This window comes from Carcharodon carcharias, chromosome 9 (assembly GCF_017639515.1).
Source record: "Carcharodon carcharias isolate sCarCar2 chromosome 9, sCarCar2.pri, whole genome shotgun sequence".
Classification (NCBI taxonomy): Eukaryota; Metazoa; Chordata; class Chondrichthyes; order Lamniformes; family Lamnidae; genus Carcharodon; species Carcharodon carcharias.
This window is the reverse complement of record NC_054475.1, coordinates 55,717,967-55,736,168: the sequence shown is the minus strand read 5'-3', so window position 1 is coordinate 55,736,168 and position 18,202 is coordinate 55,717,967.

Here is an 18,202-nt window from a genome sequence, read left to right as displayed (position 1 = left end):
ATGCTGTCCCGGACCCCATCACGCTCACACACTCTCCCCCCATCACCTTCACACTCTCTCTCCCCCCATCACCCTCACACACTGTCTCCCCCCATCACCCTCACACTCTCTCTCCCCCCATCACCCTCACACTGTCTCCCCCATCACCTTCACACTCTCTCCCCCATCACCCTCACACTCTCTCTCCCCCCATCAACCTCACACTCTCCCTCCCCCATCTCCCTAACACTCTCTCTCTCCCCATCACCCTCACACTGTCTCTCCCCCCATCACAATCACACTATCTCTCCCCTATCACCCTCACAGTCTCTCGCCCCCATCACTCTCACACTCTCCCTCCCCCATCAACCTCACACTCTCTCACCTCCCATCACCCTCAAACTCCCTCTCCCCCATCACCCTCATGCTGTTCCGCACCCCATCACCCTCACACACTTTCCGCCCACCACCTTCACACTCTCTCTCTCCCCATCATCCTCACACTCTCTCTCCAGCCATCACCCTCACACTCTCTCCCCCATCACCTTCACAAGCTTCCTCATCCCATCACCATCACAGTCTCTCCCCCCATCACCTTCACACTCTCTCCCCCATCAACCTCACACTCTCCCTCCCCCATCATCCTCACTTTCTCTCTCCCCCATCACCATCACATTCTCTCTCTCCCATCACCCTCACACTCTCACTCCCCCATCACCCTCGCACTCTCTCGCCCTCCATCATCTTCACACTCTCTCTCCCCCCATTACCCTCACACTCTCTCTCCCCCATCACCCTCACAAACTCTCACCCCCCATCACCCTCACACTCTCTCCACCATCACCATCGCACTGTGCCTCACCCCATCGCCCTCATGCTCTCTCTCCCCCATCACCCTAACACTCTCACCCCCCATCAGCTTTGCTCTCTCTCCCCCATCGCCCTCACACACTCTCCCCCATCACCCTCACACTCTCTCGACCGCAGCACCCTCACACACTCTCTCCCTCATCAACCTCACACTCTCCCTCCCCATCAACCTCACACTCGCTCTCACACATCACCCTCACACTCTCTCTCCTCCATCACCCTCACACTTTCTCCCCCATCACCCTCACACTCTCTGTCCCCAGCACCCTCACACTCTCTCTCGCCCCATCACCCTCATACTCTCTCCCCATCACCTTCATACTCTCTCGCCCCCATCACACTCACACTCTCTCTCCCCCATCACCCTCACAGTCTCTCTTCCCCATTACCCTCACACTCTCTCTCCCCCATTAGCCTCACACTATCTCGCCCCCCATCACCCTCACACTCTCCCCCAACTCTATCACACTCTCTCTTCCTCATCACCCTCACAAGCTCCCTCCCCCATTACCCTCACACTCTCTCTCCCCCATTACCCTCACACTCTCTCTCCCCCATCACCCTCACACTGTCTCTCTCTACATGACCCTCACACTCTCTCTCCCCATAACCTTCACACTCTCTCCCCAACACCCTCACACACTCACTCCCCCATCACCTTCACACTCTCTCTCGCCCCATCATCCTCACACTCTCTCTCCCCCAATCACCCTCACACTCTCTCTCCCCCCATCATCCTCACACACTCTCTCCCCCATCAATCTCTCACTCTCGCTCCCCCATCACCCTCATACTCTCTCTCCCCATCACCCTCACACTCTCTCTCACCCCTCACCTTCACTCTCTCTCTCCTCCATCACCCTCACACTCTCTCTCCCCCATCATCTCCACACTCTCTCTCCCCCCATCACCCTCACACTCTCTCTCCCCCAATTACAATCACACTCTCTCACCCCCATCACCCTCACACTCTCTCCCCCATCACCCCACGTTTTCCCTCCCCCATCACTCTCACACTCTCTCACCCCCCATCACCATCAAACTCTCTCTCCCCCCATCACCCTCAAACTCCCTTTCCCCCATCACCCTCATGCTGTCCCAGACCCCATCACCCTCACACACTCTCCCCCCATCACCCTCACACTCTCTCTCTCCCCATCATCCTCACACACTCTCTCCCCCATCAATCTCTCACTCTCGCTCCCCCATCACTCTCATACTCTCTCTCCCCATCACCCTCACACTCTCTCTCACCCCTCACCTTCACTCTCTCTCTCCTCCATCACCCTCACACTCTCTCTCCCCCATCATCTCCACACTCTCTCTCCCCCCATCACCCTCACACTCTCTCTCCCCCAATTACAATCACACTCTCTCACCCCCATCACCCTCACACTCTCTCCCCCATCACCCTCACAGTCTCTCTCCCCCATTACCCTCACCCTCTCTCTCCCCCATCAGGCTCACACACTCTCTCTCCCCCAACACCCTCACAATCTCACTCCCCATCACTTTCACACTCTCTCACCCATCACCCTCACACTCTCTCTACCCTATCACCCTCACACTCTCCCTCCCCATCACCCTCACACACTCTCCCCCATAACCCTCACACTCTCTCCCCCAGCACCCTCACATTATCTCTCCCCATCACCCTCAAACTCTCTCCCCCATCACCCTCACACTCCCCATCACCCTCACACTCACTCTCCCCATCACCCTCACAGTATCTCTCCCCATCACCCTCACACTCTCTCTCCCCGATCATCCTCACACACTCTCTCCCCCATCAATCTCTCACTCTCGCTCCCCCATCACCCGCGTACTCTCTCACCCCATCACCCTCACACTCTCGCTCCCCCCTCACCTTCACTCTCTCTCTCCCTCATCACCCTCACACTCTCTCTCCCCCATCACCCTCACACTCTCTCACCCCCATTACAATCACACTCTCTCACCCCCATCACTCTCACACTCTCTCACCCCCCATCACCATCAAACTCACTCTCCCCCCATCACCCTCAAACTCCCTCTCCCCCATCACCCTCATGCTGTCCCGGACCCCATCACGCTCACACACTCTCCCCCCATCACCCTCACACTCTCTCCTCCCATCACCTTCACACTCTCTCCCCCTCAATCACCCTCATACTCTCTCGGCACATCATCCTCACAAACTCTCTCCCCCATCACTTTCACACTCTCTCTCCCCCCATCACCCTCAGACTCTATCTCCCCCATCACCCTCACACTCTCTCTCCACCCATCACCCTCATGTTCTCTCACCCCCCATCACCCTCACACTCCCTCACACCCCATCACCCTCAAACTCTCTCTCCCCATCACCCTCACATTCTCTCTCCACCCATCATCCTCACGCTCTCTCCTTCATCATCCTCACACCCTCTCTGCCCCCATCACCCTCACACTCTCTCTCCCCCCATCACAATCACACTCTCTCACCCCCATCACCCTCACACTCTCTTCCCCATCACTCTCATGTTCTCCTTCCCCAATCACCCTCAAACTCTCACACCCCCCATCACCCTCAAACTCCCTCTCCCCCATCACCCTCACACTCTCTCCCCCCATCACCTTCACACTCTCTCTCCCACCATCACCCTCACACTCTCTGTCCCCATCATCACCCTCACTCTCTCTCTCCCCCATCATCCTCACACACTCTCTCACCCCCATCACCCTCACACTCTCTCCCCCATCACTCTCATGTTGTCCCGCACCCCATCACCCTCACACACTCTCCCCCATCACCCTCACACTCTCGCTCCCCCAGCACCCTCACACTCTCTCCCCATTACCCTCAAACTCTCTCACCCCCATCACCCTCACACTCTCTCTCTCTCCATCACCCTCACACTCTCTCTCCCGCATAACCTTCAAACTCTCTCCCCCAACACCCTCAAACTCTCTCTCGGCCCTTCACCCTCACACTCTCTCCCACCATCACCCTCACATTCTCTCTCTCCCCATCACCCTCACACTCTCTCCCCCCATCACCTTCACACTCTCTCCCCCATCGCCCTCACACTCTCTCTCCCACAATCACCCTCATACTCTCTCGGCCCATCATCCTCACACACTCTCTCCCCCATCACTTTCACACTCTCTCTCCCCCCATCACCATCAGACTCTCTCTCCCCCATCACCCTCCCACTCTCTCTCCACCCATCACAATCACACTCTCTCACCCCCATCACCCTCACACCCTCACCCCCATCACCCTCACATTCTCCCTCCCCCATCACCCTCACACTCTCTCACACCCCATCACCCTCACACTCTCTCCTTCATCATCCTCACACACTCTATCCCCCCATCACACTCACACTCTCTCCCCCCATCACCTTCACACTCTTCCTCCCCCCATCACCCATACACTCTCACCCCCATCACCTTCACACTCTCTCCCCCATCACCCTCACACTCTCTCTCCCCCATCAACCTCACACTCTCTCACCCCCATCACGCTCACGTTCTCTCTCTCCCCATCACCCTCACACTCTCCCTCAACATCACCTTCACACTCTCTCGCACATCACACTCACACTCTCTCTACCCTATCACCCTCACACTCTCACTCCCCCATCACCCTCACACTCACTCTCCCCCAACACCCTCACACTCTCTCCCCCATCACCCTCACACTCTCCCCCAACTCTATCACATTCTCTCTTCCTCATCACCCTCACAAGCTCCCTCCCCCATTACCCTCACACTCTCTCTCCCCCATTACCCTCACACTCTCTCTCCCCCATCACCCTCACACTGTCTCTCTCTACATGACCCTCACACTCTCTCTCCCCATAACCTTCACACTCTCTCCCCAACACCCTCACACACTCACTCCCCCATCACCTTCACACTCTCTCTCGCCCCATCATCCTCACACTCTCTCTCCCCCAATCACCCTCACACTCTCTCTCCCCCCATCATCCTCACACACTCTCTCCCCCATCAATCTCTCACTCTCGCTCCCCCATCACCCTCATACTCTCTCTCCCCATCACCCTCACACTCTCTCTCACCCCTCACCTTCACTCTCTCTCTCCTCCATCACCCTCACACTCTCTCTCCCCCATCATCTCCACACTCTCTCTCCCCCCATCACCCTCACACTCTCTCTCCCCCAATTACAATCACACTCTCTCACCCCCATCACCCTCACACTCTCTCCCCCATCACCCCACGTTTTCCCTCCCCCATCACTCTCACACTCTCTCACCCCCCATCACCATCAAACTCTCTCTCCCCCCATCACCCTCAAACTCCCTTTCCCCCATCACCCTCATGCTGTCCCAGACCCCATCACCCTCACACACTCTCCCCCCATCACCCTCACACTCTCTCTCTCCCCATCATCCTCACACACTCTCTCCCCCATCAATCTCTCACTCTCGCTCCCCCATCACCCTCATACTCTCTCTCCCCATCACCCTCACACTCTCTCTCACCCCTCACCTTCACTCTCTCTCTCCTCCATCACCCTCACACTCTCTCTCCCCCATCATCTCCACACTCTCTCTCCCCCCATCACCCTCACACTCTCTCTCCCCCAATTACAATCACACTCTCTCACCCCCATCACCCTCACACTCTCTCCCCCCCATCAACCTCACACTGTCGCTCTCTCCAACACCCTCACGCTCTCTCTCCCCCATAACCTTCACACGCTCTTCCCAACACCCTCACACTCTCTCTCCCCCATCACCTTCACACTCTCTCTCTCCCACATCACCCTCACACTCTCTCTCTCCCACATCACCCTCACACTCTCTCTCCCTCATCAACCTCACACTCTCTCTCCCCCAGCACCCTCACACTCTCTCCCCATCACCCTCAAACTCTCTCACCCCCATCACCCTCACACTCTCGCTCTCTCCATCACCCTCACACTCTCTCTCCCGCATAACCTTCAAACTCTCTCTCCCCATCACCCTCACACTCTCTCCCCCCATCACCTTCACACTCTCTCCCCCATCGCCCTCACATTCTCTCTCCCACAATCACCCTCATACTCTCTCGGCCCATCATCCTCACACACTCACTCCCCCATCACCTTCACACTCTCTCTCGCCCCATCATCCTCACACTCTCTCTCCCCCAATCACCCTCACACTCTCTCTCCCCCCATCATCCTCACACACTCTCTCCCCCATCAATCTCTCACTCTCGCTCCCCCATCACCCTCATACTCTCTCTCCCCATCACCCTCACACTCTCTCTCACCCCTCACCTTCACTCTCTCTCTCCTCCATCACCCTCACACTCTCTCTCCCCCATCATCTCCACACTCTCTCTCCCCCCATCACCCTCACACTCTCTCTCCCCCAATTACAATCAAACTCTCTCACCCCCATCACCCTCACACTCTCTCCCCCATCACCCCACGTTTTCCCTCCCCCATCACTCTCACACTCTCTCACCCCCCATCACCATCAAACTCTCTCTCCCCCCATCACCCTCAAACTCCCTTTCCCCCATCACCCTCATGCTGTCCCAGACCCCATCACCCTCACACACTCTCCCCCCATCACCCTCACACTCTCTCTCTCCCCATCATCCTCACACACTCTCTCCCCATCAATCTCTCACTCTCGCTCCCCCATCACTCTCATACTCTCTCTCCCCATCACCCTCACACTATCTCTCACCCCTCACCTTCACTCTCTCTCTCCTCCATCACCCTCACACTCTCTCTCCCCCATCATCTCCACACTCTCTCTCCCCCCATCACCCTCACACTCTCTCTCCCCCAATTACAATCACACTCTCTCACCCCCATCACCCTCACACTCTCTCCCCCATCACCCTCACAGTCACTCTCCCCCCATTACCCTCACCCTCTCTCTCCCCCATCAGGCTCACACACTCTCTCTCCCCCAACACCCTCACAATCTCACTCCCCATCACTTTCACACTCTCTCACCCATCACCCTCACACTCTCTCTACCCTATCACCCTCACACTCTCCCTCCCCATCACCCTCACACACTCTCCCCCATAACCCTCACACTCTCTCCCCCAGCACCCTCACATTATCTCTCCCCATCACCCTCAAACTCTCTCCCCCATCACCCTCACACTCCCCATCACCCTCACACTCACTCTCCCCATCACCCTCACTTTATCTCTCCCCATCACCCTCACACTCTCTCTCCCCGATCATCCTCACACACTCTCTCCCCCATCAATCTCTCACTCTCGCTCCCCCATCACCCGCGTACTCTCTCACCCCATCACCCTCACACTCTCGCTCCCCCCTCACCTTCACTCTCTCTCTCCCTCATCACCCTCACACTCTCTCTCCCCCATCACTCTCACACTCTCTCACCCCCCATCACCATCAAACTCACTCTCCCCCCATCACCCTCAAACTCCCTCTCCCCCATCACCCTCATGCTGTCCCGGACCCCATCACGCTCACACACTCTCCCCCCATCACCCTCACACTCTCTCCTCCCATCACCTTCACACTCTCTCCCCCTCAATCACCCTCATACTCTCTCGGCACATCATCCTCACAAACTCTCTCCCCCATCACTTTCACACTCTCTCTCCCCCCATCACCCTCAGACTCTATCTCCCCCATCACCCTCACACTCTCTCTCCACCCATCACCCTCATGTTCTCTCACCCCCCATCACCCTCACACTCTCTCACACCCCATCACCCTCAAACTCTCTCTCCCCATCACCCTCACATTCTCTCTCCACCCATCATCCTCACGCTCTCTCCTTCATCATCCTCACACCCTCTCTGCCCCCATCACCCTCACACTCTCTCTCCCCCCATCACAATCACACTCTCTCACCCCCATCACCCTCACACTCTCTTCCCCATCACTCTCATGTTCTCCTTCCCCAATCACCCTCAAACTCTCACACCCCCCATCACCCTCAAACTCCCTCTCCCCCATCACCCTCACACTCTCTCCCCCCATCACCTTCACACTCTCTCTCCCACCATCACCCTCACACTCTCTGTCCCCATCATCACCCTCACTCTCTCTCTCCCCCATCATCCTCACACACTCTCTCACCCCCATCACCCTCACACTCTCTCCCCCATCACTCTCATGTTGTCCCGCACCCCATCACCCTCACACACTCTCCCCCATCACCCTCACACTCTCGCTCCCCCAGCACCCTCACACTCTCTCCCCATTACCCTCAAACTCTCTCACCCCCATCACCCTCACACTCTCTCTCTCTCCATCACCCTCACACTCTCTCTCCCGCATAACCTTCAAACTCTCTCCCCCAACACCCTCAAACTCTCTCTCGGCCCTTCACCCTCACACTCTCTCCCACCATCACCCTCACATTCTCTCTCTCCCCATCACCCTCACACTCTCTCCCCCCATCACCTTCACACTCTCTCCCCCATCGCCCTCACACTCTCTCTCCCACAATCACCCTCATACTCTCTCGGCCCATCATCCTCACACACTCTCTCCCCCATCACTTTCACACTCTCTCTCCCCCCATCACCATCAGACTCTCTCTCCCCCATCACCCTCCCACTCTCTCTCCACCCATCACAATCACACTCTCTCACCCCCATCACCCTCACACCCTCACCCCCATCACCCTCACATTCTCCCTCCCCCATCAACCTCACACTCTCTCACACCCCATCACCCTCACACTCTCTCCTTCATCATCCTCACACACTCTATCCCCCCATCACACTCACACTCTCTCCCCCCATCACCTTCACACTCTTCCTCCCCCCATCACCCATACACTCTCACCCCCATCACCTTCACACTCTCTCCCCCATCACCCTCACACTCTCTCTCCCCCATCAACCTCACACTCTCTCACCCCCATCACGCTCACGTTCTCTCTCTCCCCATCACCCTCACACTCTCCCTCAACATCACCTTCACACTCTCTCGCACATCACACTCACACTCTCTCTACCCTATCACACTCACACTCTCACTCCCCCATCACCCTCACACTCACTCTCCCCCAACACCCTCACACTCTCTCCCCCATCACCCTCACACTCACTCTCCCCCAACACCCTCACACTCTCTCCCCCCATCACCTTCAAACTCTCTCCCCATCACCCTCACACTCTCTCTCCCCCATCACCCTCGCACTCTCTCTCCCCCATCACAATCACACTCTCTCACGCCAATCACTCTCACACTCTCTCCCCATCACCCTCACGTTCTCCCTCCACCCGTCACCCTCACACTCTCTCACTCCCCATCACCCTCAAACCCTCTATCCCCCCATCACCCTCACACACTCTCTTCCCCCATCATCCTCAAACTCCCTCACCCATTCATCCTCACACTCTCTTGCCCCCATCACCCTCACACTCTCTCCCCATCACCCTTACAGTCTTTATCCCCCATTACCCTCACCCTCTCTCTCCCCCATTACCCTCACACTATCTCGCCCCCCATCACACTCAAACTCTCTCCCCCCATCACCTTCACACTCTCTCCGCCATCACTCTCACACTCTCTCTCTCCCCATCATCCTCACACACTCTCTCCCCCATCATCCTCACACATTCTCTCTCCCCCCATCACCCTCACACTCTCTCTCCCCCCATCATCCACACACTCTCTCTCCCCCATCAACCTCACACTCTCACACCCCCCATTACCCTCACACTCTCTCCCCCATCACCCTCATGCTCTCCCTCCCCATCACCCTCACAATCTCTCTCCCCATCACTCTCAAACTCTCTCTCCCCCATCACCCTCACACTCTCCCTCCCCATCACCCTCAAACTCCCTCTCCCCATCACCCTCACACTCTCTCTCCCCATCACCCTCAAACTCTCTCTCCCTCCATCACCCTCACACTCTCTCTCCCACCATCATGCTCAAACTCTCTCTCCCCCTTCACCCTCACAATCACTCCCCCATCTGCTTCACAGTCTCTCCCCCATCACTCTCACACTCTTTCCCCCCATCACCCTCACACTCTCTCTCCCCCATCACCCTCACACTCTCTCTTGCCCATATCACCCTCACACTCTCTCCCCCCATCACCTTCATACTCTCTCCCCCATCACCATCACACTCTCTCTCCCCCATCACCCTCACACTCTCTCCGCTATCACCCTGACATTCTCTATCCCCCATCACCCTCACAATCTCTCTCCCTCACCCTCAGACTCTCTCTCCCCATCTCCATCACAGTCTCTCTCACCCATCACACTCACACTCTCTCTCCCCCATTACCCTCACGCACTCTCTCCCCCATTAACCTCACACTCTCTCTCTCCCCATGACCCTCACACTCTCTCACCCCCATCACGCTCATGTTCTCTCTCTCCCCATCACCCTCACACTCTCCCTCAACATCACCTTCACACTCTCTCGCACATCACACTCACACTCTCTCTACCCTATCACCCTCACACTCTCTCTCCCCCATCACCCTCAGGCACTCTCCCTCCCCAACACCCTCACACACTCTCCCCCATAACCCGCACACTCTCTCTCCCCCAGCACCCTCACACTCTCTGTCCCCATCGCCCTCTCACTCTCACTCCCCCGTCAAACTCACACTCGCTCTCCCAATTCACCCTCAAACTCTCCCCCCATCACCCTCACACTCCCCATCACCCTCACACTCACTCTACCCATCACCCTCACACTCTGTCTTGCCCCATCACCCTCACACTCTCTCCCCCATCACCTTCATACTCACTCGCCCATCACCCTCACACACGCTCTCCCACATCACCCTCAGACTCTCTCCCCCATCACCCTCACACTCTCTCCCCCATCACCCTCGCACTCTCTCTCCCCCCATCACAATCACACTCTCTCACCCCCATCACTCTCACACTCTCTCCCCATCACCCTCACGTTCTCCCTCCACCCATCACCCTCACACTCTCTCACCCCCCATCACCCTCAAACCCTCTATCCCACCATCACCCTCACACACTCTCATCCCCCATCATCCTCAAACTACCTCACCCATTCACCCTCACATTTTCTTGCCCCCATCACCCTCACACTCTCTCCCCCATCACCCTCACAGTCTCTCTCCCCCATTACCCTCACCCTCTCTCTCCCCCATCAGGCTCACACACTCTCTCTCCCCCAACACCCTCACAATCTCACTCCCCATCACTTTCACACTCTCTCACCCATCACCCTCACACTCTCTCTACCCTATCACCCTCACACTCTCCCTCCCCATCACCCTCACACACTCTCCCCCATAACCCTCACACTCTCTCCCCCAGCACCCTCACATTATCTCTCCCCATCAGCCTCAAACTCTCTCCCCCATCACCCTCACACTCCCCATCACCCTCACACTCACTCTCCCCATCACCCTCACAGTATCTCTACCCATCACCCTCACACTCTCTCTCCCCGATCATCCTCACACACTCTCTCCCCCATCAATCTCTCACTCTCGCTCCCCCATCACCCGCGTACTCTTTCTCCCCATCACCCTCACACTCTCGCTCCCCCCTCACCTTCACTCTCTCTCTCCCTCATCACCCTCACACTCTCTCTCCCCCATCACCCTCACACTCTCTCACCCCCATTACAATCACACTCTCTCACCCCCATCACTCTCACACTCTCTCACCCCCCATCACCATCAAACTCACTCTCCCCCCATCACCCTCAAACTCCCTCTCCCCCATCACCCTCATGCTGTCCCGGACCCCATCACGCTCACACACTCTCCCCCCATCACCTTCACACTCTCTCTCCCCCCATCACCCTCACACACTCTCTCCCCCCATCACCCTCACACTCTCTCTCCCCCCATCACCCTCACACTGTCTCCCCCATCACCTTCACACTCTCTCCCCCATCACCCTCACACTCTCTCTCCCCCCATCAACCTCACACTCTCCCTCCCCCATCTCCCTAACACTCTCTCTCTCCCCATCACCCTCACACTGTCTCTCCCCCCATCACAATCACACTATCTCTCCCCTATCACCCTCACAGTCTCTCGCCCCCATCACTCTCACACTCTCCCTCCCCCATCAACCTCACACTCTCTCACCTCCCATCACCCTCAAACTCCCTCTCCCCCATCACCCTCATGCTGTTCCGCACCCCATCACCCTCACACACTTTCCGCCCACCACCTTCACACTCTCTCTCTCCCCATCATCCTCACACTCTCTCTCCAGCCATCACCCTCACACTCTCTCCCCCATCACCTTCACAAGCTTCCTCATCCCATCACCATCACAGTCTCTCCCCCCATCACCTTCACACTCTCTCCCCCATCAACCTCACACTCTCCCTCCCCCATCATCCTCACTTTCTCTCTCCCCCATCACCATCACATTCTCTCTCTCCCATCACCCTCACACTCTCACTCCCCCATCACCCTCGCACTCTCTCGCCCTCCATCATCTTCACACTCTCCCCCTACCCTCACTCTCTCTCCCCCATCACCCTCACAAACTCTCACCCCCCATCACCCTCACACTCTCTCCACCATCACCATCGCACTGTGCCTCACCCCATCGCCCTCATGCTCTCTCTCCCCCATCACCCTAACACTCTCACCCCCCATCAGCTTTGCTCTCTCTCCCCCATCGCCCTCACACACTCTCCCCCATCACCCTCACACTCTCTCGACCGCAGCACCCTCACACACTCTCTCCCTCATCAACCTCACACTCTCCCTCCCCATCAACCTCACACTCGCTCTCACACATCATCCCTCACACTCTCTCTCCTCCATCACCCTCACACTTTCTCCCCCATCACCCTCACACTCTCTGTCCCCAGCACCCTCACACTCTCTCTCGCCCCATCACCCTCATACTCTCTCCCCATCACCTTCATACTCTCTCGCCCCCATCACACTCACACTCTCTCTCCCCCATCACCCTCACAGTCTCTCTTCCCCATTACCCTCACACTCTCTCTCCCCCATTAGCCTCACACTATCTCGCCCCCCATCACCCTCACACTCTCCCCCAACTCTATCACACTCTCTCTTCCTCATCACCCTCACAAGCTCCCTCCCCCATTACCCTCACACTCTCTCTCCCCCATTACCCTCACACTCTCTCTCCCCCATCACCCTCACACTGTCTCTCTCTACATGACCCTCACACTCTCTCTCCCCATAACCTTCACACTCTCTCCCCAACACCCTCACACACTCACTCCCCCATCACCTTCACACTCTCTCTCGCCCCATCATCCTCACACTCTCTCTCCCCCCAATCACCCTCACACTCTCTCTCCCCCCATCATCCTCACACACTCTCTCCCCCATCAATCTCTCACTCTCGCTCCCCCATCACCCTCATACTCTCTCTCCCCATCACCCTCACACTCTCTCTCACCCCTCACCTTCACTCTCTCTCTCCTCCATCACCCTCACACTCTCTCTCCCCCATCATCTCCACACTCTCTCTCCCCCCATCACCCTCACACTCTCTCTCCCCCAATTACAATCACACTCTCTCACCCCCATCACCCTCACACTCTCTCCCCCATCACCCCACGTTTTCCCTCCCCCATCACTCTCACACTCTCTCACCCCCCATCACCATCAAACTCTCTCTCCCCCCATCACCCTCAAACTCCCTTTCCCCCATCACCCTCATGCTGTCCCAGACCCCATCACCCTCACACACTCTCCCCCCATCACCCTCACACTCTCTCTCTCCCCATCATCCTCACACACTCTCTCCCCCATCAATCTCTCACTCTCGCTCCCCCATCACTCTCATACTCTCTCTCCCCATCACCCTCACACTCTCTCTCACCCCTCACCTTCACTCTCTCTCTCCTCCATCACCCTCACACTCTCTCTCCCCCATCATCTCCACACTCTCTCTCCCCCCATCACCCTCACACTCTCTCTCCCCCAATTACAATCACACTCTCTCACCCCCATCACCCTCACACTCTCTCCCCCATCACCCTCACAGTCTCTCTCCCCCATTACCCTCACCCTCTCTCTCCCCCATCAGGCTCACACACTCTCTCTCCCCCAACACCCTCACAATCTCACTCCCCATCACTTTCACACTCTCTCACCCATCACCCTCACACTCTCTCTACCCTATCACCCTCACACTCTCCCTCCCCATCACCCTCACACACTCTCCCCCATAACCCTCACACTCTCTCCCCCAGCACCCTCACATTATCTCTCCCCATCACCCTCAAACTCTCTCCCCCATCACCCTCACACTCCCCATCACCCTCACACTCACTCTCCCCATCACCCTCACAGTATCTCTCCCCATCACCCTCACACTCTCTCTCCCCGATCATCCTCACACACTCTCTCCCCCATCAATCTCTCACTCTCGCTCCCCCATCACCCGCGTACTCTCTCACCCCATCACCCTCACACTCTCGCTCCCCCCTCACCTTCACTCTCTCTCTCCCTCATCACCCTCACACTCTCTCTCCCCCATCACCCTCACACTCTCTCACCCCCATTACAATCACACTCTCTCACCCCCATCACTCTCACACTCTCTCACCCCCCATCACCATCAAACTCACTCTCCCCCCATCACCCTCAAACTCCCTCTCCCCCATCACCCTCATGCTGTCCCGGACCCCATCACGCTCACACACTCTCCCCCCATCACCTTCACACTCTCTCTCCCCCCATCACCCTCACACACTCTCTCCCCCCATCACCCTCACACTCTCTCTCCCCCCATCACCCTCACACTGTCTCCCCCATCACCTTCACACTCTCTCCCCCATCACCCTCACACTCTCTCTCCCCCCATCAACCTCACACTCTCCCTCCCCCATCTCCCTAACACTCTCTCTCTCCCCATCACCCTCACACTGTCTCTCCCCCCATCACAATCACACTATCTCTCCCCTATCACCCTCACAGTCTCTCGCCCCCATCACTCTCACACTCTCCCTCCCCCATCAACCTCACACTCTCTCACCTCCCATCACCCTCAAACTCCCTCTCCCCCATCACCCTCATGCTGTTCCGCACCCCATCACCCTCACACACTTTCCGCCCACCACCTTCACACTTTCTCTCTCCCCATCATCCTCACACTCTCTCTCCAGCCATCACCCTCACACTCTCTCCCCCATCACCTTCACAAGCTTCCTCATCCCATCACCATCACAGTCTCTCCCCCCATCACCTTCACACTCTCTCCCCCATCAACCTCACACTCTCCCTCCCCCATCATCCTCACTTTCTCTCTCCCCCATCACCATCACATTCTCTCTCTCCCATCACCCTCACACTCTCACTCCCCCATCACCCTCGCACTCTCTCGCCCTCCATCATCTTCACACTCTCTCTCCCCCCATTACCCTCACCACTCTCTCTCCCCATCACCCTCACAAACTCTCACCCCCCATCACCCTCACACTCTCTCCACCATCACCATCGCACTGTGCCTCACCCCATCGCCCTCATGCTCTCTCTCCCCCATCACCCTAACACTCTCACCCCCCATCAGCTTTGCTCTCTCTCCCCCATCGCCCTCACACACTCTCCCCCATCACCCTCACACTCTCTCGACCGCAGCACCCTCACACACTCTCTCCCTCATCAACTTCACACTCTCCCTCCCCATCAACCTCACACTCGCTCTCACACATCACCCTCACACTCTCTCTCCGCCATCACCCTCACACTTTCTCCCCCATCACCCTCACACTCTCTGTCCCCAGCACCCTCACACTCTCTCTCGCCCCATCACCCTCATACTCTCTCCCCATCACCTTCATACTCTCTCGCCCCCATCACACTCACACTCTCTCTCCCCCATCACCCTCACAGTCTCTCTTCCCCATTACCCTCACACTCTCTCTCACCCCTCACCTTCACTCTCTCTCTCCTCCATCACCCTCACACTCTCTCTCCCCCATTACCCTCACACTCTCTCTCCCCCATCACCCTCACACTGTCTCTCTCTACATGACCCTCACACTCTCTCTCCCCATAACCTTCACACTCTCTCCCCAACACCCTCACACACTCACTCCCCCATCACCTTCACACTCTCTCTCGCCCCATCATCCTCACACTCTCTCTCCCCCCAATCACCCTCACACTCTCTCTCCCCCCATCATCCTCACACACTCTCTCCCCCATCAATCTCTCACTCTCGCTCCCCCATCACCCTCATACTCTCTCTCCCCATCACCCTCACACTCTCTCTCACCCCTCACCTTCACTCTCTCTCTCCTCCATCACCCTCACACTCTCTCTCCCCCATCATCTCCACACTCTCTCTCCCCCCATCACCCTCACACTCTCTCTCCCCCAATTACCATCACACTCTCTCACCCCCATCACCCTCACACTCTCTCCCCCATCACCCCACGTTCTCCCTCCCCCATCACTCTCACACTCTCTCACCCCCCATCACCATCAAACTCTCTCTCCCCCCATCACCCTCAAACTCCCTTTCCCCCATCACCCTCATGCTGTCCCAGACCCCATCACCCTCACACACTCTCCCCCCATCACCCTCACACTCTCTCTCTCCCCATCATCCTCACACACTCTCTCCCCCATCAATCTCTCACTCTCGCTCCCCATCACTCTCATACTCTCTCTCCCCATCACCCTCACACTCGCTCTCACCCCTCACCTTCACTCTCTCTCTCCTCCATCACCCTCACACTCTCTCTCCCCCATCATCTCCACACTCTCTCTCCCCCCATCACCCTCACACTCTCTCTCCCCCAATTACAATCACACTCTCTCACCCCCATCACCCTCACACTCTCTCCCCCCCATCAACCTCACACTGTCGCTCTCTCCAACACCCTCACGCTCTCTCTCCCCCATCACCTTCACACTCTCTTTCTCCCACATCACCCTCACACTCTCTCTCCCTCATCACCTTCACACTCTCTCTCTCCCACATCACCCTCACACTCTCTCTCCCTCATCACCTTCACACTCTCTCTCTCCCACATCACCCTCACACTCTCTCTCCCTCATCAACCTCACACTCTCTCTCCCCCAGCACCCTCACACTCTCTCCCCATCACCCTCAAACTCTCTCCCCCATCACCCTCACACTCCCCATCACCCTCACACTCACTCTCCCCATCACCCTCACAGTATCTCTCCCCATCACCCTCACACTCTCTCTCCCCGATCATCCTCACACACTCTCTCGCCCATCAATCTCTCACTCTCGCTCCCCCATCACCCGCGTACTCTCTCACCCCATCACCCTCACACTCTCGCTCCCCCCTCACCTTCACTCTCTCTCTCCCTCATCACCCTCACACTCTCTCTCCCCCATCACCCTCACACTCTCTCACCCCCATTACAATCACACTCTCTCACCCCCATCACTCTCACACTCTCTCACCCCCCATCACCATCAAACTCACTCTCCCCCCATCACCCTCAAACTCCCTCTCCCCCATCACCCTCATGCTGTCCCGGACCCCATCACGCTCACACACTCTCCCCCCATCACCCTCACACTCTCTCCTCCCATCACCTTCACACTCTCTCCCCCTCAATCACCCTCATACTCTCTCGGCACATCATCCTCACAAACTCTCTCCCCCATCACTTTCACACTCTCTCTCCCCCCATCACCCTCAGACTCTATCTCCCCCATCACCCTCACACTCTCTCTCCACCCATCACCCTCATGTTCTCTCACCCCCCATCACCCTCACACTCTCTCACACCCCATCACCCTCAAACTCTCTCTCCCCATCACCCTCACATTCTCTCTCCACCCATCATCCTCACGCTCTCTCCTTCATCATCCTCACACCCTCTCTGCCCCCATCACCCTCACACTCTCTCTCCCCCCATCACAATCACACTCTCTCACCCCCATCACCCTCACACTCTCTTCCCCATCACTCTCATGTTCTCCTTCCCCAATCACCCTCAAACTCTCACACCCCCCATCACCCTCAAACTCCCTCTCCCCCATCACCCTCACACTCTCTCCCCCCATCACCTTCACACTCTCTCTCCCACCATCACCCTCACACTCTCTGTCCCCATCATCACCCTCACTCTCTCTCTCCCCCATCATCCTCACACACTCTCTCACCCCCATCACCCTCACACTCTCTCCCCCATCACTCTCATGTTGTCCCGCACCCCATCACCCTCACACACTCTCCCCCATCCCCCTCACACTCTCGCTCCCCCAGCACCCTCACACTCTCTCCCCATTACCCTCAAACTCTCTCACCCCCATCACCCTCACACTCTCTCTCTCTCCATCACCCTCACACTCTCTCTCCCGCATAACCTTCAAACTCTCTCCCCCAACACCCTCAAACTCTCTCTCGGCCCTTCCCCTCACACTCTCTCCCACCATCACCCTCACATTCTCTCTCTCCCCATCACCCTCACAC